This window comes from Somniosus microcephalus, chromosome 15 (assembly GCF_052327205.1).
Source record: "Somniosus microcephalus isolate GS21.2 chromosome 15, FLI_Smic_1.0, whole genome shotgun sequence".
NCBI classification, from domain to species: Eukaryota; Metazoa; Chordata; class Chondrichthyes; order Squaliformes; family Somniosidae; genus Somniosus; species Somniosus microcephalus.
Window position 1 is genome coordinate 84155196 of NC_141001.1, and position 25536 is coordinate 84180731.

The window sequence follows — 25536 nt, forward strand, 5'->3', positions numbered from 1 at the left end:
CTCATCTAACTCTAGCAGCCTAACTCTCTATTCCCTCCTCCTCATGTGCTTATCTAGCTTCCCCTTAAATGCATCTATACTATTCACTTCAACCACTCCCTGTGGTAGTGAATTCCACATTCTCACCACTCTCTGGGTAAAGAAGTTTCTTCTGAATTCCCTATTTGATTTCTTGGTGACTATCTTATATTGATGGCCTCTAGTTATGCTCTGCCCCACAAGTGGAAACATTCTCTCTCTGTCTATCTATCAAAACTTTTCATAATTTTAAAGACCTCTATTAGGTCAGCCCTCATCCATCTCTTTTCAAGAGAAAAGAGACCCAGCCTGTTCATCCTTTCCTGATAGGTGTATCCTCGCATTTCTGGTATCATCCTTGTAAATCTTTTTTGCACCCTCTCCAGTGCTTCTATATCCTTTTCATAATATGGCAACCAGAATTGTACGCAGTACTCCAAGTGTGGTCTAACCAAGGTTCGATACAAGTTTAACATAACTTCTCTACTTTTCAATTCTATCCCTCTAGAAATAAACCCTAGTGCTTGATTTGCTTTTTTATGGCTTTATTAAGCTGTGTCGCTATTTTTAGTGAGTTTGCTTGTTTGCCATGGATTACATTGCAGTAATCAAATATAATTGACGCAATAAATAGATTTTCATAACCCATGCACTGACCTGGGAAGAGATTCAGCATCAATTAGAAATCTGAATCAATCCATGTACAGGCAATTCAAATTTCTCTGTTTCTGAGCTGTTTTCCCTTCACAGTCAGGAGTTGATCAGGAAGAAACCGTGTTAATGGTATATATAGTTTATGCAATTAGTGAGAGATGGGGTGCTTAAAGGAATTTTGAAATTGTAAGTGGCTGAATCTGAATTGAAATAATATTGTTCATTCGTGCGAGTGGCTATCAAATTAGGCCATTTAGTTTGTAATACAAAAGTTATTTAACTTGTTTAAACTACACTGCTACCTACTCACCCACATTGACATCCTGGAGTTCTGGAAGGAGTCCAGCACAACCCCTGGGAAAACGGCAGCGGTCCAGTTGCTCCTGGCCTCTGGGGTCCAGTCCAAGCAAGCAACCTGGACTCCCAAAGAACTGTAAATGTTTGTAAAAATAGCTTGAATAGCCCACTTGCTAAGGGCCAAATTGGAGAGGGGGATGCTTAGGCATTTTCCTTACTATGGGCAGGCAAGTTCCAGAGTGTCTGACAGGTATGGATTCATAAACCTCTTATAATACTGGAAGAATTTCTTACTGTCACATTTGGCTTCAACAGCTATGCTCATTTCCAGTTCCCACTTTACCCATCTGATACCTTTTAAAATATTTTGAGTGTGTCTTGTTGTTCTGCTTCTCTTTCCACCCAGCGTTCCCAGTGCAAAATCCTATCAGGAGTCGGCCTGTGCTTTGGGGATTCCCAGGATTCAAATAGCCCACGCCTGAAAAATTAGATGCATTGCTTCCACAACAAGTGCAGATTACATGCTGTGCTTGTCTTGTGCCTAGTGGGGGGCTGCAAGAGAAATATTGGCCCAGAAATTCGGGTTGGGGGCTTCCCGCGGGTGCAAGGCCCCGACCTGCACTTACCTTGGGTGCCGGCAGTTGAGCTGTAGGGCCCCGTGGAATTCCGATCCGGGGCCTGGCCCAGCTGCCGGCCTGCAGTGCTTGCGTGTCCCAGGGGCGCAGTTAGTTCGATGCGTCCCCTGGAATCACATGGACCATGGGCAGCCAATCGGAGCAGGGAATGCTCCATTCATAAGTCTTGACAGGAAGTGCTGTCAAGACTTATAAATACTACGGCCCCAAAATAGCAGTAAACCTTCAAATAATTTTTTTTTAAATCACCTTTTTTAAATAAACAATAAATTACATTAAAGAACTATTTTAAACAATAATTTAAATATTTGAAAAAAAAAATTATATTCTAACGGGGCTAAAAATAAACTTACCTTGCTTTAAAGTATTTAAATATAATAAACCTGTGAAAAAAATGTTTTAATTTTAATTAATTGACCACTTACCTTGTAAAAAGCAGGCCTTATGCCTGCTTTTTACATTTCTAAATTCTAAAGACTTACCCTCACGGAAAAACCTGTAAAAAAAACGTAATTTCAAAGCGCACGCACAGAATCCCCCGCGCACGCGTTCGACCTCTTAACCCCTGCTTTCAGGGGAACGGAAGTGCCGGTTTCCCGCGCATGCGCAGTGCATGCAGGAAACCGGCACTTCCATCGGGCCTACGGGTGAGTACCCCGTGCGTACTCACCCGTGGAGACCCGAATTTCTGGGCCGATCATCTCTTATAATTATAATGGTGAGAGGTCAAAGCTATTTCATATTAAAGCTAAATTAGGAGTGGAAATCAGATGTGAAGGCCCGAACTGACGGCGAAACGAAGCAAGATGAGATTCCTTCTGCTGGGGCGTTTCATTTTGTTTCATTCCAGTGTCAGGTCAGGTCCTGAAATCAGATTCCGGCTACATTCACAATATGTGTGGGTGCATAGCTAAACAATTGTAGTGTAAAAGCACCCTTAATGTACAACTTTAACATGCCCTTTTAAATGTCTTTATTTCACTATAATACCATCTTTAAAACTAACTGATATACTGGTATTAAAAGTTGTACTGGTCTCACTAGATGTGCTCCTATCTAGTTATCCAGCCAGCTAAACACTCATTCAAATAATTCCTCCGAGAAGCAGTTTGCTGTTTTGAAGCTTTACTTGAACAAATTTGTGAAACTGTAAACAAAGACAAAATGTTTTGTACATAGAACTGAGTACTATACATTAGATGTTACATAAGATATAAACATGTTTATGACAACAGAATAGACTAATTGTATAACTAAATAGCACTGAAGCTAAACCTCGGTAACTAACAGTTAATAACTTCTTATAGACAAAGTATTATCAAAATACTACACTGACAAGGTTGTTATCATGTTACTAAACAAGGATACTCACAGACTTTGTGCCTTGCCTAGCGTATGAGAAGGGATGCAACAGGATTGAGAATCCCTCATGTCAGCTTCTTCATAGCTCAGCAGGTTCTTCCTGGAATACCACTTCTGGGTCAAACAGGAAGAAGATCAAATAACATACTGCTATATACTAACACTGCCATACACTAACTACCACTAGAGGGTGCTATCTGCATGTAATAAGTCCAGAACACTCCCCGTCTGGGGTCGTTAACGACTCCACATAATCCTAACTCTACTTGTCACTGGAGTTCTCCGGCGACAAAAGAAGGACCACCTCAGAGAAGTCCGTCGGTGTCGATGATAGGATGCAGCTTCTGTAGACTGCTGTGAGGGGGTAGGTTGCATTCTGCTGCTATGCACTTCAACTCTTCTGAGTAACACTCATGTTGGACGCTCTTCATCACAAGGATTTTGGCTCTCTTGAGCTCCTTTTCAGAGGGACTCTTACGACAGATGTGCCACCAATGGCAGCTACTCTCTTGTGTAGGCTGGGAGAAGGTATGAGCTATGTGGGTTAGGCGTGCTACTGTCTTTATGAGAGTGTTCCATTTGGAGAAACGCTCGAAGCGTTTGGTGCTCATCAGGTCCTTAGAGATTTGAGTAACGTTTGCTGTGACTTGTGGCCGTATCTCGGAGTCAGAAACAGGGTTGAGGAGGTTGAATGACTCATTGAGTTCAGAGGAGTGCAGGGACTGATTCTGAAGAAAAGCAGGTCCTGACAGCCAAGTCGTGCTGCTGAGAAGGGACGCTGTTACAGATCTAGACCCATGGTCAGCTGGGTTCAGGTCTGTGGGGATGTACCTCCACTGGTCGGGGGATGCGGACTGTCGAATATGTTGGACCCTGTTGTTCACGTATACGTAGAACCATCTACTTTGGTTATGGATGTATCCAAGCACCACTTTGCTGTCTATATAATACGTGATGCTGTCGAACTTCAGATGAATCTCCTCTACTATGAACTCTGCAATCTCAACTGCTAATACTGCTGTTCACAGTTCCAATTTGGGTATGGTGAGGTCTGGCTGGGGTGCCAACTTGGCCTTACCAAAGGCGAAGCCGGCTTTGCTTTGTCCATCTTGAGTGGTGACCTTCAGATAAGCCACACCTGCAATGGCCTTAGCGGATGCATCTGCAAAGACACAAAGTTCTTTGAATTGGGCATTTGAGCGAGAGAAGGACGTATAGGAGCGAGGTATTCGGATCTCCTGTAAGTCTTGAAGTGAGTCTCTCCATCTGTCCCACTCTGCTTCCATCTCTTCAGGGAGGGGTGAATCCCACTCTTCAGCGCATGTGGAGAGTTCCCTGAGGAGCAGCCTCCCTTGTATCATGACAGGGGATAAGAAGCCGAGAGAGTCGTATAGGCTGTTGACTGTAGAGAGCACTCCTCTACGTGTGAAGGGTTTCTTGTCATCTAAGGCTTGGAACGTGAACGTGTCTGTTGCTATGTTCCAAGACACTCCTAGGCTACGCTGGAGGGGGAGGTCATCAGCGAAGAGGTCTAGATCCTTGACGTCCTTAGCACGATCTTCGGGGGGAATGCCTCCATCACTGCTGGTCTGTTAGAGGCTATCTTGTGTAGCCTGAGGCTGGATAGTACAAGTAGTTCCTGAGCTCGTCCAAGGGTACTGATGGCCTCTGCTTCGGTCGGGAATGACTTCAGTGCATCGTCGACGTAGAACTCTCGCTCGATGAACCCTCTCACATCACTGCCAAAGTGGTCCTCTTCTTCCTTGGCAGCCTTCCTTAGTCTGTATATGGTGACAGCAGGGGACGGGCTATTCCCGAAGACATGGACACGCATTCTGTAGTCCACAATATCTCTGCTGGGGTCGTTGTTGCGATACTACAGGAAGCGGAGGAAGTATCTGTGGTCTTCTCTCACCACAAAGCAGTTAAACATGTGCTGGATATCGGCAGTGATGGCGATGGGCTCTTTCCTGAATCTCATGAGCACTCCCAAGAGGCTGTTGTTCAGACCGGGCCCTGTGAGGAGTACATTGTTGAGAGAGACTCCTTGATATGGTGCACTGGAATCAAACACCACGCGGATTTTTTCCAACTTTTTGGGGTGATAGACTCTGAAGGAGGGGAGGTACCAACACTCTTGGCCTTCCTGGAGTGGAGGAGTTAGCTCTGCATGATCATTGACAAGCATTTTCTTGACAAATTCTAGGAAGTGTGCTTTCATCTTTGGCTTCTTCTCTAGTGTGCGACGGAGTGAGTTAAGACGATTATAGGCATACTCCCTGTTGTTCGGCAGCAGTTGTCTGGGGTTCTGGAAGGGTAAAGGTGCAACCCAGCTGTTAGAGCTGTCACGAGAGACCTCATTGTCCATAATCTGGAGGAATCTCATGTCGTCGATCGATGGAGCAAGTTTGTAGTCATTGGCAGTGCGACAGAAGACTGACTGACCCGGGTTCTCTCCAGTGAGCATCATCTGTGTGCTGTTTGTGGCGATCAGCGCTGGGGGGTTCTGAGGCTGGGCCGTATGACTGAACTTCTCTGTCACTCGGATCTGACTACTGCATGGGGTAAGGTAGCTTGGACGACCATTCTCCAAGATGGAAGTCTTGAGTGTGCTCACCTGAGATGGCTTGTGAGCACCCCTGAGGCACACGTCTCCAACAACGACCCAGCCGAGGTCTAGCCTTTGGGCGAAAGGGGCATCATGTGAACCTTATGTACCCTCAGGACGTCCCTTCCCAACAACAGGAGTATGTCTGCATCTGGATCAAGAGGTGGGATCTCGTCTGCAATGTGTCTCAGATGACGGTGGTGATGAGCTGCATTCGGAGTGGGAATCTCAGAACGGTTGTTGGGGACTTGATTACATTCGATGAGTGTAGGAAGGGGGAGACTAATCTTCCCGTCGGCTGACTCAACAACTTAACCACAGGCCCTCCTGCTGGCTGTCTCTAAAAGTCCAGCACATATCTTCAGCGTGTAAGGCGACGGACTTCCTTTGACCTTGAAGATGTTGAAGAACTCGGATCTTGCTAGAGAACGATTGCTTTGTTCGTCTAGTATGGCATACATCTTTTCAGATTCCTGACGATGTCCTACTGGGTACACATTAACGAGGCATATCTTGGAGCATGCTCTTGCGCTCACTCCTTCTCCAGACACCTCGGTGCACTTGGATGTAATCTCCGGACCGGCAGCTCCCTCTCTCTCCCCGCCATGCTCTGAGGCGGGAGGAGACGACTCTGACTTCCAAGGAGCTGGGCCTGGGTGGAGTGCTGAAATGTGCCGATCACTTTCACATTCTGTGCATTTTGCATCTACCTTGCAGTTCTTCGCGAGATGGTTCGTGGAAGAGCAGCACTTGAAACATATAGAGTTCTCTTTGAGATACTGTTTGCGGTCTTCCAGGGACATCTCTCTGAAGCCTCTGCACTTCTTTAATGGATGGGGCTTGTTGTGGATGGGGCATTGTTTGCTCATATCCTCAGATTTCTTCTGATCCCTTGTGCTCTCGGTTGAAGACACTTGCATTTTGTGGACAGATATTGGTGTCTTTCCATGTCTGTCAAACTTGTCTCTTCTGGCAAGTGCTGTGTGGGAGGAGAAGAGGTTGAAGCTGGGGTCGGTCCTGGCTTTGGCTTCTTTACGGATGAAGTTGGCAAACAGAGAATGGAGGGAAGGTAATGTTGTGCTTTAGCTTGAACTCTGACCCGAATGATATCCACTTCTCCTGCAGATTGAATGGAAGCTTCTCAATGATGGGACTTACCCCTCTGGAAGTGTCTAAGTACGATAGGCTGGGTAGGTAGCCATCCTGCTTTGCGGCTTTGAGTTCCAACAGCAGATCTCCAAGGTCGCAGAGCTTCTGGGGTTCCTTATTTGTCAACTTCAGAAAGATCTCCAATCTGGCAAAAGGAGCCCTTTCAATGGCTTCAGGTGAGCCGTAGCTTTCTTCCAGCCTCGCCCAAGCCATCTTCAACCCAGCTGGCGGATGTCCCACATTGACCGCTTTTAATCCTGCATGCCTGTCCGGCGGACTCTGGGCCGAGCCATTTGATAAGGAGGTCGCGCTCTTCTCCTGCCGACAGGTCTAAGCCCAATATGGCACTGTGGAAGGAGGACTTCCACGCCCGATAATTCTCTGGTCTATCATCAAACGTACTTAACCCTGTAGTCACCAGCTGGCTGCGTGCAAGGTATTTGGCAAGGTCGTAGGTGGTGGGACCTGTGCCAGGGTTGCCTTGAGTAGGGGCTCTGTTGGGGGTCTCAAGGAAATGAGAGGGGGTTTGCTGCAGACTTTCTCTCTTCAACACTCCATTCCTCTGCACCGTGTCCTCTGTTTTGCAGGGGAGGATCCTGTGACTTGAGGCACGCTGTCCATTTTGACCTTGATTGGTGACATGGGGCATGTTATATGAAGTGCTTGAGTCTGTAGAGATGAGCGGGTCTTCATCTCTCTCTCTCATAAACTGTGTGTCGGCTTGGTCGCTCACGTAATCTCTGGTGCGCTGTAGTCGACTCTGTCGCGGAACGGGAATTAAAAGTTTGTTAGCTGTCTCAGGATCAGCTTCCACCAAAACTGCCTCCATTATTTGTGCCTCAGCTAATGCAGCATCTATCTCTTTTTCTTCCTGCAGAGCATCTAATGTGGCTTGGAGACGGACCTGTTCAACTTGGAGTCCAACTTGGAGACGGGCCTGTTCAACTTTTACTTCTATTTCTTTGTTGGCACAAGCAGCTCTGGCTTCGGCTGCTTCTAGCCTAGCCCGTGCTTTGGCAATGGCCATGCTTACCCTAGAACCAGCTGATGACCGTGAACCGGCTGATGACCTAGAACCAGCTGACGATCTAGAACCAGCTGGCGATCTGTAGTAACGAGAGCTTATAGACAGATTGTCACATTCTTCATTTTCGTCTAACTGTTTAAAGTCTTCTACTCGCTGAGTAGTGTTTTAAGTATTACCTTCTGCCATGCTGATGTGAGGTAAGTGTGGTGTACAAGGTGAAGACTTAAGCTGGCTCTGTCGTGATGGCCTACTCTGAGTCCTTGCTGCTCCACGTGGAGGATCTCCTCTCTTCACAGCTAGCCGTAATGCTGTCTTTTCACTGTACTGGTCTCGCTAGACGTGCTCCTATCTAGTTATCCAGCCAACTAAATACTCATTCAAATAATTCCTCCGAGAAGCAGTTTGCTGTTTTGAAGCTTTACTTGAACAAATTTGTGAAACTGTAAACAAAGACAAAATATGTTCTGTACATAGAACTGAGTACTATACATTAGATGTTACATAAGATATAAACATGTTTATGACAACAGAATAGACTAATTGTATAACTAAATAGCACTGAAGCTAAACCTCGGTAACTAACAGCTAATAACTTCTTATAGACAAAGTATTGTCAAAATACTACACTGGCAAGGTTGTTCTCATGTTATTAAACAAGGATACTCACAGACATTGCGTCTTGCCTAGCGTATGAGAAGGGATGAAACATGATTGAGAATCCCTCATGTGAGCTTTTTCATAACTCAGCAGGTTCTTCCTGGAATACTACTTCCGGGTCAAACAGGAAGGTCAAATAACATACTGCTATATACTAACACTGCTATACACTAACTACCACTAGAGGGTGCTATCTGCATGTAATAAGTCCAGAACAAAAGTAGTATTTCCAGAAGCGTCATCCCGATCTCCCGCCATGACTACAGCAAAAGATTGCTGTAAAACCTGGAGAAACAGCGTAAACGACAGGGTTTATGCCGATCTTCTGCTGAAGTTCCAACAGGATAGCGGGAAAACACCACAGAAATTTCATCTCTTGCACCTTTAAAGAAAAAAAAAGACTTGCATTTATATAGCGCCTTTCACAACCACCAGACGTCTCAAAGCGCTTTATGGCCAATGAAGTACTTTTGGAGTGTAGTCACTGCTGTAATGTGGGAAATGCGGCAGCCAATTTGCGCTCAGCAAGCTCCCACAAACAGCAATGTGATAATGATCAGATAATCTGTTTCTTTTGTTATGTTGGTTGAGGGATAAATATTGGCCCCAGGACGAACTCCCCTGCTCTTCTTTGAAATAGTGAAACGGGACTTTTTACATCCACTTGAGAGAGCAGATGGGGCCTCAGTTTAATGTCTCATCTGAAAGACGGCACCTTTGATAGTGCAGCACTCCCTCAGCACTGCACTGGAATGTCAGCCTAGCCTTATGTGCTCAAGTCCCTGGAGTGGAACTTGAACCCACAACCTTTTGAGTCAGAGGCGAGTGTGCTACCCACTTTTTTTTTTAAATTATATTTTATTGAACATTAAGAACATTTACAACATCGTGATCATTACATTGTATGATACAAATCAATTCCACCGCTCTGCACAGCCATTCCGCCACCACCTTTTAACATCAAAACCTGAAGTTTAATTTGTCACCTGCAACATATATTAATCGATTGTACTTTAAAAATTGGTTGTAAAATACTGTCCTTAAATTTTTTTCTGAATAAAACATCCACAGAGCCTTATAATGATCTTTTAGCTTATATTTAAAATACTCTTTTAGATTGATTCTCCTCCCCTTAAAAAACAGAGCATTCATTCTTTGCACAATCACGAATCTAGCCAAACTGAACATTAAATTAATTGCCGCTCCGCTAGACTCTGGCAGACTCTCCTGCAATCCCCATCTTAAAATTGAGTCCCATGGAATTCCCATTCTCGCTCTTCGGTCCCCACTCAGCAAAAAAGATTCACACAACTGTCGAACATAGTATTAAAGTCATTTAACTGCGGACATAACACCAGTAAATGGGACAGAGTCTCATCCTGTGTCCCACACATTGGGCAAGTTGCCGCCTCCACTCGTCCAATCTTGCACAAGACCGTCATGGTAAAAATCCGGTTATGAGCCAATTTGAAATCCAGTTCAATCCATTCTGGACATTTAAAATTCGCCCACACTCCCTTCCAAATCCTGTTGAAGTCCAGCTGTGGGTATATACTCTGCCAAAACTCCTGACCAGCAGGTGTCTTGAATCTCCATTCTCTGAATACCTCATAGAAATCTCAAGTATTACAGTTGTCAAATTGGACCAACTCTCCCCCTTTCTCCACTACAAAGCTTGGAAAAGCAGGACGCATTTTACTTCCTTTGGAGATTTCGGCATTTATTTCTTCCATCCAATCCTGTGGCATTGCCCTCACAATCTTCTCATACATGATTCCTATTGCTTTTCCTTCTTCCTCCTGATCGTCCTCCCACACCATGTCCCTCACTATCGCTTCCGGCAACCAACCTGGAATCACCTCGTATAATACATCTTTCACAGATATAATCCCAGCTTTTATAAAAGCTTGATTAAATAAAACCTCTCCTTCGATGTTGACCCACCTATTCAAAAATAAGGGCTGTTCTAAAAATTCCTCAGCCCCCTTGGGCATAAACTGCACACTTTTTAAAAATTGAGCCCAAGTCTCTACAACCCCCTTATAAAAGCTAGGGAGAAGTTTAATCGATTTCAAAAACATATTATCGTATTCCATATACAATATCTCCTGCCCTCCTATCCCAGTTCATTTAAAAAAATGCTCAAAACAACTCTTCCAAAAACTTGTATTTGACTTCTGAAGAAATCTCTTCACCCATTTGATTCTAAAGGATTTTTTATTCATATCAATATCTGGGAAATTGAGTCCTCCCTGATTTCTCTGTCCAATGATGGTATTGTAAACCACCAAGGCTGGTTTCCCTTCCCATAAAAGCCTCACACAAGCCTCTCGGATGGACTTTTCTGCCCACTCAGGAATATCCTCCATCGTCAATAAGTACCATAGCTTAGAGAGCAGGTGAGCAGACACCACTGTCGCTTTTCCTTGCACTTTCAACCACCTTCTTCCCCATCTTCCCAAAATCTTTTTAATTTTCATAACCTTCGGTTCCCAATTTAATCGATCCACTTCTTCCCTGTCTTTCTTGCACCCCATATACACCCCCAGAACTTCCAAAACCTCCACCACCTTAAAGGGATATACCCCCAACCATTCCCCCCTACCCCTCCCTGCAACCAGGCATTGGGACTTACTATAATTCACTCTGGCACCTGAAGCTCTACAATATTCCTCCTCTACCTCCATAGCTTTCCTCACTGACTCCCCATTTCTCAATGTTAAGGTTGTGTCATCTGCATATTGGTGTATCACCGAGACCAGCCCAGAACTGGGTACCACAATCCCAACTACACCTTGTTTCTTTCGCATCATGGAACCTAATGGTTCTCCTACCAATGTGTACAGCAATGGGGACAGGGGACAACCCTGTCTCACTGATCTCTGTATCGGAAAATACTTAGATAAAAAACTGTTGAGTCTGTGTGTCCCAGTTATGCTTATTATAAATCACTGGACACAGACAACAAGAATAAATTTAACAGGTCTTTACTATTCGGAGGTCAGGGCTGAACTGCCCAGCAAATCACTACACAACGTTTATATACCGGTGTGGTCACCACCGGTATTACAGTATACAGCAGCCAAGAGAAAGTAGTACATCTCTTAAGGTAGTACTCTTAAGGTGGAACAGGTGACATACACCACAATCCTCCCTTTTTAGCTTAACAGTGTATATCCCCATTTAACGTAACATAATAACATATATATATATATACAACTTCATGCAAAACAGTTCAAAGATTCAGTCTCTGAGGAGGCCTCCTGATCCGAGTTGGATAACGCCTTTCAGGGGTCTCTGATTCTCGTTGCTGGGGTGACTCATCTAGTTGATCTCTTATGGATTGGACATCATCATCAGGTACATTCACTTCTAAGGTAGATGCTTCAGGTTCACTAACTTCTTCCACGGTTGTCTCTGCCGTAACCATGGGTTCGACCCTTGTTCTCGATTCTACCAGTTGGTCAGCATGACGTCGTATTACATTTTCACCAATATCTACCGTGTACATCAGGGGTCCTTGTCTGGCCCGAATTGTTCCAGATTGCCATTTCTCATTTTTATAGTCCCGGGCTAACACTGGTTGTCCTATTTCAAAACTCCGAGTGGTCTTGTTATTTATATGCTGGAACTGTTTGTTTTCGACTTCCCTCCACACATTTGGTTTTAACAAGTCCAACCTGGACCACAACCTCCTGTTATAGAACATCATGGCAGGACTTTGGTTTGTCACTGCATGCGTGGCGTTTCGATATGCCAGTAGGAAATTGTCCACCTTGTGTTGTAGTGGAATCTGATCTTCGCTCATGGCCTTTATTGCTTTTTGGAACGTTTGTACAAATCTCTCGGCTAACCCGTTTGTAGCCGGATGATATGGGGCCCCGTATAATGTTTCACCCCATTCATCTTCATGAATTTCTGGAATTCTTCTGACACGAACTGCGGTCCGTTGTCTGAACATATTTGTTCTGGCAATCCATTTCTTGCAAATATCGTTCTTAGCACCGCGATCGTCTTTTCCGAGGTAGTGGTAGTCATCTTAATCACTTCTGGCCATTTAGAATGTGCGTCCACCGCAATTAAAAACATGGAGTCCATGAATGGACCAGCAAAGTCAATATGTACACGTTGCCATGGGGTTGAAGGCCATTCCCATGGATGCAGCGGTGCAATCGGAGGTGCATTTTGAACTTTTTGGCACCCTGAGCAGCTTTTCGTCAGATCCTCTATCTGTTGGTCGATACCCGGCCACCACACATAAGCCCTAGCAAGGCTTTTCATCTTGACTCCCCCCAGATGACCTTCATGCAGTTCCTTTAGAACTCTCTCTCTTAACTTAGGAGGAATAATCACCCTTGTTCCATACATCAATGTTCCTTGACAGACGGACAGCTGTTCTCGTCTTGCTGAGAATGCCGGTAACAGTGGATCACCATGTGCTGGCCATCCCTTCACTGTCAATTCGTAGACCCGGGACAGTGTCGGGTCATTCCTGGTTTCTCTTTCAATACTTGCATTGGTGACTGGTAAACATTCGATGATGGTCGAGTGAAATAACTCAACAGGGTCAACCGTCAGTGCCTCCTCCACTGTAGGTAGTGGCAGGCGCGACAGCCCATCAGCATTACCATGCTGCTTTGTACCTTTGAATTCAATCTGATATTGATGTGCCCCTAGGAAAAGGGACCATCTCTGGAGCCTCTGTGCTGTCATCACCGAAACACCCTTCTTAGGGTTAAAAATGGATACCAATGGCTGGTGGTCTGTCAGTAGCGTAAACTTTTGGCCCTGCAGGTAATGATTAAACTTCTTTACTCCCCACACAAGGCTGAGAGCCTCCTTATCTATCTGAGCATAGTTGCGCTCAGCGGAGGTCAATGATCTGGATGCGAACGCGACTGGCCTCTCCAAGCCATTTGGCAACTTGTGTGAGAGTACTGCCCCAATACAATATGGAGAAGCATCACAAGCCAAACGAATAGGCAGCGTTGGGTTGAAGTGAGCCAACACTTCCTCTGAGGTGATCAATGCCTTGCTTTTGCGAAAGGCCCTCTTACAGTCCTCGCTCCACTTCCATGGTACTCCCTTCTGCAAAAGAGCGTTCAGCGGGTGCAGCACCGTGGATAAATTTGGCAGAAACTTATGGTAATAGTTAATCAACCCTAGGAACGACCTCAACTGGGATACATTATCCGGAGCGGGAGCCTTCACAACAGCTTTGATCTTGTCAGGAGACTTATGAAGCCCCTCCTGGTCAATGACATGACCACAGTACGAGGTCCGCTTCTGAAAGAACTCACATTTCTGGCGATTAACTCGAAGTCCATATTCTTTCAATCTGGTGAGCACCTGTTCCAAATTTGCAAGGTGTTCCTCATCATCATCTCCTGTAATCAGAATATCGTCCAGGTAACATTGTGTGCCTGGAATTCCCTGTAATACCTGCTCCATGGCCCTCTGCCAAATTGCTGGAGCCGATGCCACTCCAAAAACCAGTCTATTATACCGATACAAGCCTCTATGCGTGTTGATCGTGAGATACTGGCGTGACTCTTCCTCAACTTCCATCTGTAAGTACGCCTGCGCCAGGTCTATCTTGGTGAAGTGTTTCCCGCCAGACAACGAAGCGAAGATATCCTCAATCCACGGAAGCGGATATTGCACCGTGTGAAGCACCGGATTAACAGTGATCTTGAAATCTCCACAGATGCGAACCTTCCCCGGTTCCCCCGGCTTGTTGCTCGATGAACGCTTCATGACGGGAACAATGGGCATGGCCCACTCACTCCAGTCCACCTTAGACAGTACTCCTGAACGTTCTAGCCCTTCCAGCTCAGCTTCCACAGCAGGTCGTATTGCATAAGGTACCGGTCTGGCTTTGAAAAATTTCGGGTTTGCATGTTCTTCAACCTTGATGTTTGCCGTAATTCCTCTCAGTGTTCCCAGTCCCTGTTGGAACACCTCTTTAGCATCGTCCAATATTCTGGACAATCGTTTAGGTTTGACATCTTCTTTTTTACCGGAATCTACCGTTAGTGCTTTTAAGGAATGCCAGTCCATATTTATTCTCCTGATCCACTCCCGTCCCAGTAGTGGTGGACCTCCCTCAGGTAGCACATATAAGTCCATTCCTCGGCTTTCTTTGCCCTTGTGGACCACCTTTACCTTTATCTTTCCGATGGGGTATACTCTTTGCCCCGTGTATGTTTTCAATACAATCTCCGTATCCCGTAGGGGAATATGTGGGAATAACCTTTTGTAGTCTTGCTTATTCATGACCGTCAATGCCGATCCAGTGTCCAATTCCATCTTCACTTGGACTCCTGCTATCTGAAGTGTGACCCAGATAGTTTGGAGGTCTGCTTCATTACCCACATTGTGTACTCTTAGACAACCCAGTTCCTTACTGCTGGAGTCTGAATCTGACTTCTGTTCATCCGAACTGTTCTCTGTCACCTTGTGTACCTTTCTGCACTTTTCCTGCGGTGACTTTTTGTTGCTGGTCTTCTTTCCTGACCGGCATACTTTAGCTATGTGACCAAGCCTGCCACATTTTCTGCATTCCTGATTTTTGAACCAGCACTGGTTCTGATCGTGCGTTGTCTTTCCACAACGATAACACTTTACTGCACCCAAGGCCATTTGATTGGTGCTGAGTTCCGATGACCTTAGCTGCATTTCCGCAGTGCCTCTCGCTGCGGCTTCGTGCGATGCCGCAATAGTGACAGCTTTATCAAGCGTAAGATCATTCTCCTCTAGCAGTCGCTTTTGTGTTCCTTCTTTTAACAATCCACACACAAATTTATCTCTCAGCGCATCTGCTAGTCCTGTTCCAAACTGACAGTACTTTGATAGCTTACGCAGTTCAATTAAGAATTCAGCGTTGCTTTCTTCTTTCAGCTGCGTTCTTCTGTAAAATTTAAATCGTTCCGCTATCAGCAGCGGCGTGGGGTTTAAATGATTTTTCAGGACAGTAACAATATTCGCGAAAGTCTGATCCGCCGGTTTATCTGGTGATACAAGGTGCTTCAATAGCCCGTATGTCTTCGCACCCATTGAGTTTAATAATGTTAGTGCTTTCTTATCATCTGGTACCTCATTTGCTTTACAATAAACTTCCATGCGTTCTACATACGTGGCCCAATCTTCGACATCGCTATCAAAAGCATTGATGTTACCATGTTTAGGCATCCTTGCAAGTTTCTTTAAATTTTCTTTTTCCCAAAATGGCGGCTTCCCGCGCTTGTCTTCTTCCCCTGCCTACTAAAATGGCGGCTTCCCGCACTTGGCGGTTTTTCCCGCGCTCGTCTTCTTCCCCCGCTGACTACAATGGCGGTTTCCCGCATTTGCCTTCTTCCCCCGCTGGCTGCAATGGCGATTGCCGTGCTGCTGCCGTTCTCGCCTCCCCAGCGGTTCTCAATTCCCCGACGCTGCTTTTTTTGCTCCCCCGCGGTTCCCGTGGGCATTCACGCTTCCCCTGCTGTTGCGCCTCTCAGCCCCGCTTGCAGGCCGGTCCTTTACACCGGCTGCGGTTGAGTTCTCCGCGGTTCTCGTGGCCTTAACGCTGCACCAGCCGCTGAGCCTCTCGGCCCTGATTGCAGCCCGGCCCTTTTCACCGGCCGCGGTTGAGTTCTCCACCCTTTTTCCTCTGTTTTCCCTCCCCTACTCCACAGCCAACGCGGCCGACTTTCTGCTCGTGTCGCTGATCGGCTTACCCACCACCGTGGTAGAAGGGATGATCACTGCCTGTCGCTGATGGAGGGCTTCGTGGTCAGAATTTTTCTTTTTTTATTTCCGGGTTCTCGATGCCTCCCGTGCGATGTGGTGCTCAGCAGGATGATGAGGGCGGATGCCTCTTCTCGACGCCCGTTCTGAGGACGAAGCTGCCTTGGATGTAAAACTGCCGCAGGGTAAGATTGGACTCGTCGCCACTGTTGAGTCTGTGTGTCCCAGTTATGCTTATTATAAATCACTGGACACAGACAACAAGAATAACTTTAACAGGTCTTTACTATTCGGAGGTCAGAGCTGAACTGCCCAGCAATTCACTACACAACGTTTATATACCGGTGTGGTCACCACCGGTATTACAGTATACAGCAGCCAAGAGAAAGTAGTACATCTCTTAAGGTAGTTCTCTTAAGGTGGAACAGGTTACATACACCACAAAAACCATTACATTTAACACAGCTAAATATGTTTGAATAAAAAATCCTTATCCACTGAATGAAATTTTCCTTGAAACCAAATGCTTCCAAAACCTTCAATAAAAACTCATGAGAGACCCTATCAAAGGCTTTCTCTTGATCTATCTTTAATACATAAGCCTCCCTCCCACTCTCTCCCATGAGCTCTATCGCATCTCGGATTGAGGCCACAGAGTCTGCGATGTCCCGGCCTATGACTCCATAGGACTGAGAGGGCCAAACTATCTCCGGTAACACCTCCTTCAAATGATTTGCCATAACCCTCGCCAAGATCTTATAATCCACATTTAATAGTGTGATGGGCCTCCAATTCTTCAGATCCCATCTATCCCCTTTATTTTTATATAAGCTAAGCTTATGATACCTCTCCTCATAGATGGGGCCAGGCTTCCCTCAATACTAATTTCCTTAAAAACTCCTAAGAGCAATGGACTTAAAATCTCGAAAAATTCCTTATAAAATTTTGCACTTAGTCCATCGGACCCTGGGCTTTTCCTCCCCTTCATTCCACTTATTGCTATTTTTATTTCCGCTAATCCCACTTCTTTATCACACATGCTTCTCTCATCCTCCTTTAAACCCTTTTCAATAAAAGCAGTAACCTTCTCCATCTCCAAATTGGAAATGTCTTCTTTTGTATATAGCTCTTGATAAAAGCTGCTAGCTGCCTCCAAAATCTCCTCACTTTCATGAATGATCTTCTCCCCAACCTTCAACTCTTCAATTAACGATAATCTCTGTCGCAGCTTCTCTTGCTCCAGAAAATATCCAGTGCATCTTTCGCCCTCCAATGCATCTCTAACCTTTGCATGGAGAATGGCCCCCTTGCATTTTTCAGCTTGCAATAATTCCCACTCTTCCTTTAGCACCCGGAACTTAGTCTCAGCTCCCTTATCCCCTCCGTCAACTGCTTTACAGACATCCGTAAACCTTTTGTTTATATTCTCTTCTCGATGCTGGTTAGCTGCCGCCCTCTTTTTCCCATAACGTACCGAAAAAACTTTGAAATTGTCCCACCAAACTCTTCTTTCTTTCAAGAACAAAAGTTCCTTCCGAGCATTCTTTATTATATTTATAATCCCTTCTTTATAAGCATTTTCTTTCAGGTATTGATTGTTTAAAATCCACATCCCTGAACCGATCTTAACTCTGCTGTTCCTAATTCTAAGAACCAAAGCTGAGTGATCACTAAAAAATACTTTTTTATAATAAATCTCCATCACCTCCGAACTTAACCCTTCCCGCATTAACACAAAATCTATTCAGCTCTGTTTTAAAACATCACCCACCCAACCTGCTCTGGAGAACTCCCTTTTTATTGGGTTCCGGTCCCTCCATAAGTCTCTCAAATTTAAATTTGCCATCATTTTTACAATCATCCCTCTGGAGTTACCATCTTTAAAGGTCATCTGGGCTGAAATGTCCATCCAAGATAAAAATACATTAAAATCCCCCACTATACAAGGATTTTCCACCTCTGCCACTTCAGTGAATAACCCCCGAAAAAACTCGCGACGCTTGCAATGGTCATTCGGTGCATAGATATTAAAGAGATCACAATTAAATCCCTCCAATTTTACCCTTAGCCGTAAAAATCTCCCCTCAGTGTCCTTGTCCACCAAGGCAACGTTCTCTTCTATGGACGGACTCACCAAAACAGCCACCCCTCTACGGTTATTGTTTGCACAACTTGCAAACACCTCTCCCTTCCAAACCTTCTGAACTCTTTCTGGAATATCCTCATCCCAAAAGGTTTCTTGCAGACACAACGGGCTGGATTTTGCTACGGGGGCGGGTTGGGGTCGTGTTCCCCACATTTCGTGTTTCCCACACGAATCCTGAACGATGTGGGAAATTGATGCAATTTTGATTTTATAGCCCAATTGATTCCCCACGTGTGGGAACCCCTAGCCAGTGAGCTTTTCAGGTGGGAAGCTCGCCTCTGATGACATCATCACTGCTGCTTCATTTAAGGGCTTCCACAAGCCTTGCTCACTTCAGCAGACTGCCAAGCTTCTGGCCCTGGCAGCTGCTGCTACCATCATCAATCATGGCGACACATCGGAGTAAGGCATCCCCCAGATTTGACGAGGCAGCCCTCCAGGCATTGGTGGAGGGAGCGACAGAGAGCAGGGAGGTGCTCTTCCCCTCCTCGGGGAGGAAGAAGCCACCCCAGCAAACCAAGGCTGTGTGGCTGAGGGTGGCAGAGCAGGTGAACGCCAGCTCGAATACCAGCAGAACATGGATCCAGTGTCGGAAACGCTTCCATGACCTTCTACGCACTGGAAAAGTGAGTATGATGTTCCCATCACTCTTAATCTGATCCCCATTGCCTTTCCTCACCAGCTCTCAGCTTTACCAATCTCTTCCTCCACATCCCACTTGACACTGACATCCATGCACCCTTTCCCACTCCCTCTCTCTCTATGGTCACATTCACCTAACTAATGGACTATGCAGTCCTCACACTCCCTGTCACTGTCATGCTATGAAAACAACTTACATCACATAGGGAGGGCCCTTGGTCTTGCCATCTCACTCCATCTTCCTCTCCTTCTAAGCATCTATGCCATCGATTCTCTACACTCACTCCTTCATTCTCGCTCAAACTCCACTTGTCTCCCCCATTGCAGGAAAAGAGAGCTCACAACTGAAGAGAGCGAGCCAGGACAGGGGGAGGGGCAGCCTCCTTAGCCCAGCTGACCCCATGGGAGGAGGCGATCCTGGAGATCGTCAGCATCCAGGACGACACACAAGTGGGGGACGGAGAGACCGGTGCAGCAGAGCAAGCTGGTGACAGAAGAGTTTTCCAACTCTCTCAATTGCATTGCATGACTCGCTGATAATGACTTGGAAGCTCTAGCAGATGGACCTCTGATCATCTGCAATAAGCACTGTGCAGGTAACCCTGGCCTCTCATCTCTGACACTTTCCTTTACTCCCCCACAGGACCATCGCAAGTTCCCATCTCCAGGACGCAGGAGGAGGTTCAGCCTCAGCATCCAGACTCCTCAGAGGAAGCTGCAACCTCTGAGGGCGCAGCGTCAGCAGAAGGCAACGCACCCAGCACCAGCGCAGACACTCACACCTCGGTGGGACCTTCGGGACATAGAGTAGTGTTGTCACCTGGTGTATCACAGCTCACAAGTGAGCCTTAGCAGATGGTGGAGACAGGGACAGCAGTGGAGAGTCCTAGTCGGAGGGCGCAGCACTCTCCCAGCTCGGCTCAGCTGCATGTCGACCCTCTGCCTCTGGGTCCATCCACAGTATCAGCGGTGATGGCACTCCAGGAAAATATGCAGGAGTCTCTAGCAGGTTTTGTCTCCAGGGTTGCTGCGAGTGTGGCGCGAAAGTCGGAGCCGCCTTTGGCACTGCTGCTCAGACATGTTGAGGTAGCTGACCCTGCGTCTGTAGACCCTGTTTGGGGGGTATCTCCTGCGCCGACGGCCTTCCATGTGCTGGCCCTTTCTGGCCTGTGCATCCTCAGATGGGGCAGCAGCAGCTTGGCGCAACTGTTGTTGCTGCTGCTGTTGGGCGGCCTCATGTAATATCCAGAAGGGCAGGACAAAAATGGCTCCCATGCTTCTGGTAGATGCCTCAGTTGAGGAAGTGCTCAGTGAAGGTGGCGAGAGGGGTTTCCCAGGAGGTCACACTGGAGATGGTTGTCAGGCTGCAAACTTCCAGAGCTGTGGGTATGCCTTCTGAAAGATCCCCCAGACCTGAGAGAGCAAAGTTATGCCACCTGCAATTAAAGCCTGTTCAAATCTGCCATTTAATGGTTGAGCTGCAGCTGCTACTCCGCAAGCCAGTTGTGCTCCCGCCAGGTTTCAGATGTGTGTTTCCCACCAGGCGTGTTTCACGTGGGAAAACGAGTAAACTTGCAAGTGGTTAGGAAAATGGGATTATAGAGCCAATTGAGGGCTTGTTAAGGGCCTTAAGGGCCTATCCCGCCTCCTGGAGGCGGGACGGAGTCAGGACCAGCAGACACGAATTTAGGAAAATTGCGTGGAGGCGGGATGAAGGCGGGTTTGGGCCCGCACGCCAGTTTTGCGATTTTTATCCCCCACACGCCTCCAATCCCGCCTCCCCGGCCCTAGCAAAATCCAGCCCAATGAGTCCATGCCTTTAAAACCCTGCAGCAACTGCTGCAATTTCTTCTCACCCCTCAGTCCTTTCACATTAATCGAGACAAATGTAATCATGGCTCCAAAGAAGGGAAGTATGCCCAATAATCTCCCCATCATTTAATCTCTGGCCCTTCCCCCCTCTCATGCTCCTTCTCAACTTTTCGGGCAGCTGTTGCTTTTTCCTGCAGCCTCCGGCTCTTTTTCACCTCCTGTTTGACCCCTCCCTGCTGTTTCAGCCTCTTCCTTGCCTTAAGTTTGGACCCAGGAGCTGCCCTTTCACCCTCCTTCTGCCCCTCACTAACCTTTCCCTTTCCACATGATGCCACCCCATCCCTGACTTCCATGTCTCTGTCCCCCTCTAATTCCTCACACTCAAGCTCTTCTGCAACCCCCTGTGCCTGCTCCCCATCAGACACATAATCCTGCTCCCCGTCAGATACTTCATCTCCCATAGAGAGTCTTCCTGCTATCGCAGTTTCTCCCACTGTGCCGCCCCCTTCGACCACGTCTCCACCTCTGACCCTTGCACCTTGTTCCCTCACTCCATGGGACAATGGCACACCTAAATTGTTCCCTTCTGACGTCTCTATCTCGCCGATCCCATCCTGCTGTCCCTTTAAGGCTCCTGCCTCTTGCACCCTCTCCCCGCCCTGCCCCCTTCCCGCTCACCAAAATATCCGACTCCCCGCCTCTCCCCCCGCAGACACCAGACTCCCCAGGGGGAGCCGAACTGCACTAAGGCTTGAGTCTGCACTCGACCCTCGCTGTCCGCTGCTGTCTTTGTTCCCCTCCACAACCCTCGCCGTGTTTTCCGCCATCTCCATCTCGATCTCCGCTCCGCCATCCTCTGCCTCTTCCTGTGCTCCTTTTTCCTTCATTTTACCGGCTGTGTCCTCCGACTGCACCGCACCTCCAGCCATTCCACACTCCTCTCCTGCTCCTTCTCCCATCTCCTCATCACTCATTTCGCTCCCTTCTGCCACACACTCACAGCGGGTGGGGCCTTTACGACACACCCCACAGCTCTCCGCCTTGCAGCTCCGCGCGATATGTCCCGACTCACCGCAATTGTAACAATACAAATCAGGACAGTTTCTTACGAGATGGTCATGTCCCAGACAATAGTAACACACCTTTACTTGGTTATCGTGCAGCACACAAAAGTACTGCACTCCTCCCAGTGTCTCAAACTTCATACTGTACGGCAAAGACCTCACCCCCTCTGGGAACCGCACCTTTACATACCGGGTTCCGTCTGCTACCCGTGTTCCTGGATAGTACCTCCTCTTTATTTCAGAACAGATTTTAATGTCCCACGACTCCAACTTTTTGCTCAGCACTTCGTCCTCGATGTACACAGGCAAGTTCAAAAATGAAACCACCACCTCCTCTGAATATAGCAGAGTCACCTCCAAGAATTTCTCCCCAACTTTCAGACTGAGCAGCAGTTTTTCCACCTCCTCACGGCCACTGACCATCACCTCAAATCCCACATTTGGTTTTGGTCGGCAGGCAAAACAGCTTCCCTCACCACAGTCCTCATGAACCGCCTGAATTATATCCCAGGCTCGAATCTTCTTATTTTCACATTGCACCACCACCATATTTTCTTTACCAAACCTCCTGAGGTCCCGGCCCAAATCTTTGGGCCTTTTTTTCCCCCTTCCCACCACAGTTTCTTCCCTAATAAAATTCCTCTTGGGAATATTGTCCTCTGAGGGGCCCGGCACTCCGGACCCCTCAGCAGCCATCTGGCTATTTTTTGTGGGCCAAAAAGGCCCTAAAACCTGAAAACAACACCCCAAAACCCTTCACCAACTTTTGACAAAACTCCCTCCAACACTCAGCTGCAATTAGGCAACCAGTCTCACCTGGCTCACTCCTAGCCCCTCCCACCTAGAGAGTGCTGCCCACTGAGCCACAGCTGACAGTTTTACAAAAGTAGGATTTTTTTTCTGTTTAATTATGGGCATACAGATGCCAACCTGCAGCCCTACGTGTTAATAGCGTGCCATACCTCATAATATGACTGCCTTGGTATCACAGGCTTTCACCAGATGCCCATGGTGTAACAAGTCTATCTCTTCTGCAGAGAATGGTAAGTGTTACATTGTTGACTTAATGATATGCACTTTGTTCAGGGAGATTCACGAAGGAGCAAGCAATCACAATCATTCATCTGTGAACTATACGTTTACTGTAGATGCATGCATGGATTTCTCTCTATTTGCTACTCACAAGTGATCCAATGCGTTAAGGTGCAGGAAAATTTCCCCCTTTCTGGGTTCTGTAATGCTTTTTAAAAGTGTTCTCTATATTCTTTATCAGTAAAGAAAATCTGACTGCAACGGTGGGTGGTGATGCTGGTTGTATCAGTTGAAGACGGATTACCATTTCCACTGCTGTAGCATCTTGCTGTAATTACAAAGTTTGGAGCCTATCAAGGAGCCTTGAACCGCTTTGCTGTCAGCAGGAGTAATGTGAAAAATGTTCCATTCTGCAGTCGTTCATTCTCCTACCTTGATGAGTGGCACACATATACATATCACAAAAACACTGTACATCTACTAATGAGAAAGGGCTCCAATTAATCATTTTCCACTTCACTGCTTGTGGAATATGACAGGTTCAGGGTCCACAGCATAGGATCCGAACAGTTTGAAATAAAATGGGCAACATTATTGAGCCACATGTAATTTCAATGCTGAAGTGTGCATCGAATTATCGATTTAGTTCGAACAAAAACAAATTATAGACGAACAGTTTATCATGAAATCACAGCATATGCAACAGGTTAGGACTGAAATTGTTAGATCCGTGGTTCAGTGGATAAATAATTACATGGATGCTGTACATAAACAAATAACAGGTCTTTACTGGAGGAGGGTCATCTCTAGACTGGGGTACAGAGGCATGCGCACAGCTTATATACCGGTGTGGTCACTGCCGGTACTACAGTATACAGGAGCTGTAAAAAGTAGTTCTGACTTAAAGCACATACACCACAATTCCTCCCTTTTTAGATTAATAATACCCCCTTAATATTCAAATAACAATTACATTTTTACATGTACATTCAATAACAAAAGTCCATTTATAGATTCAGTCTTTGGGGCGGCTTCCTGACCCTTTCGGGATAGCGCCTTTCCGGAGGTTCTTGTTCTTGGTGCAGAGGCGATTCTGACCCCTTTTCATCGGGTAGTTCATCGGGTTCCACTGCTACTGGGTTTGAAGTATGTCGGGTTCATCCCCAGGTACTCGAGACATGGGGTTGATGCCTTCCTGTGACACTAAGATCTGATCGACGTGGCGTCTCACAATGTTCTCCCCGACATCCACTGTGTACATTAATGGCCCCTGCCTTGTACATATCGTTCCAGGTTGCCACTTCTCTGTTCGATAGTCATGGGCCAAGACTGGTTGCCCTACATTGAAGCTCCTTGTCGGCTTCTCATTGATGTGCTGGTATTGTTTGTCCTCAACATTTCTTCGCACATTTGGTCTGAGCAAGTCCAGACGAGATCTCAACCTTCTGTTAAAGAACATCATGGCCGGGGTCTGGTTGGTAACTGCATGTGTCGCGTTTCGGTAGGCTAATAAGAAATTGTCCATCTTATGCTGTAGTGGAATTTCCTCATCGCACATGGCCTTTATCGCCTTCTTAAAGGTTTGTACGAACCTCTCAGCCAATCCATTGGTGGCTGGATGATACGGGGCGGATGTGTAATGCCTTACCTCATTCCTTTTCATGAATTTTTGGAACTCGTCGGACACAAACTGTGGTCCATTATCAGAGAAGATCTGCTCTGGCAACCCGTTTCTGGCAAATATGGTCCGTAGGACTGCAATCATTTTCTCTGTAGTGGTTGAAGACATCTTTATCACCTCAGGCCACTTTGAATGAGCATCCACTGCTATTAAGAACATTGAGTCCATGAATGGACTAGCGAAATCAATGTGCACCCGTTGCCATGGAGAGGAGGGCCACTCCCATGGGTGTAGAGGTGCATGTGGTGGTGCATTTTGGACCTTCTGGCATCCTAAGCAGCTCTTAGTTAGGTCTTCGATTTGTTGATCGATTCCCGGCCACCACACATAGCCCTAGCAAGGCTTTTCATTTTCACTCCCCCCAGATGACCTTCATGTAGCTCCTTTAGCACTCTCTCCCTTAACTTGGGTGGAATCACCACTCTGGATCCACACATCACTGTCCCCTGGCATACTGACAGCTGTTCTCTTCTGGATGAGAATGCTGGCAACAGTGAGTCACCATGTGTTGGCCATCCCCTCACCGTCAATTCATATACCCGTGACAGCGTCGGATCATTGCGGGTCTCCTTCTCTATATCCGCGTTTGTTACTGGCAATCGTTCAATTATCGACGAATAAAATATCTCGATAGGGTCCACTGCTGGTGCTTCCTCCACCGTAGGCAGTGGCAGGCGCAATAGCCCATCAGCGTTCCCATGCTGTTTTGTGCCTTTATATTCTATTTCATATTGATTCGCCCCTAGAAACAGGGACCATCTTTGTAACCGCTGTGCAGTCATTACTGGCACGCCCTTCTTAGGATTAAAGATGGAGACAAGTGATTGGTGGTCAGTCAGCAAGGTGAACTTCTGCCCATGCAGATAATGGTTGAATTTTTTTACTCCCCATACTAGGCTGAGGGCCTCCCTGTCAATCTGGGCGTAGTTGCGCTCGGCTGAGGTTAGTGACCAAGACGCAAAGGCTACTGGCCTCTCCAACCCGTCTGGGAATTTGTGCGACAGCACCGCTCCAATGCCGTAGGGTG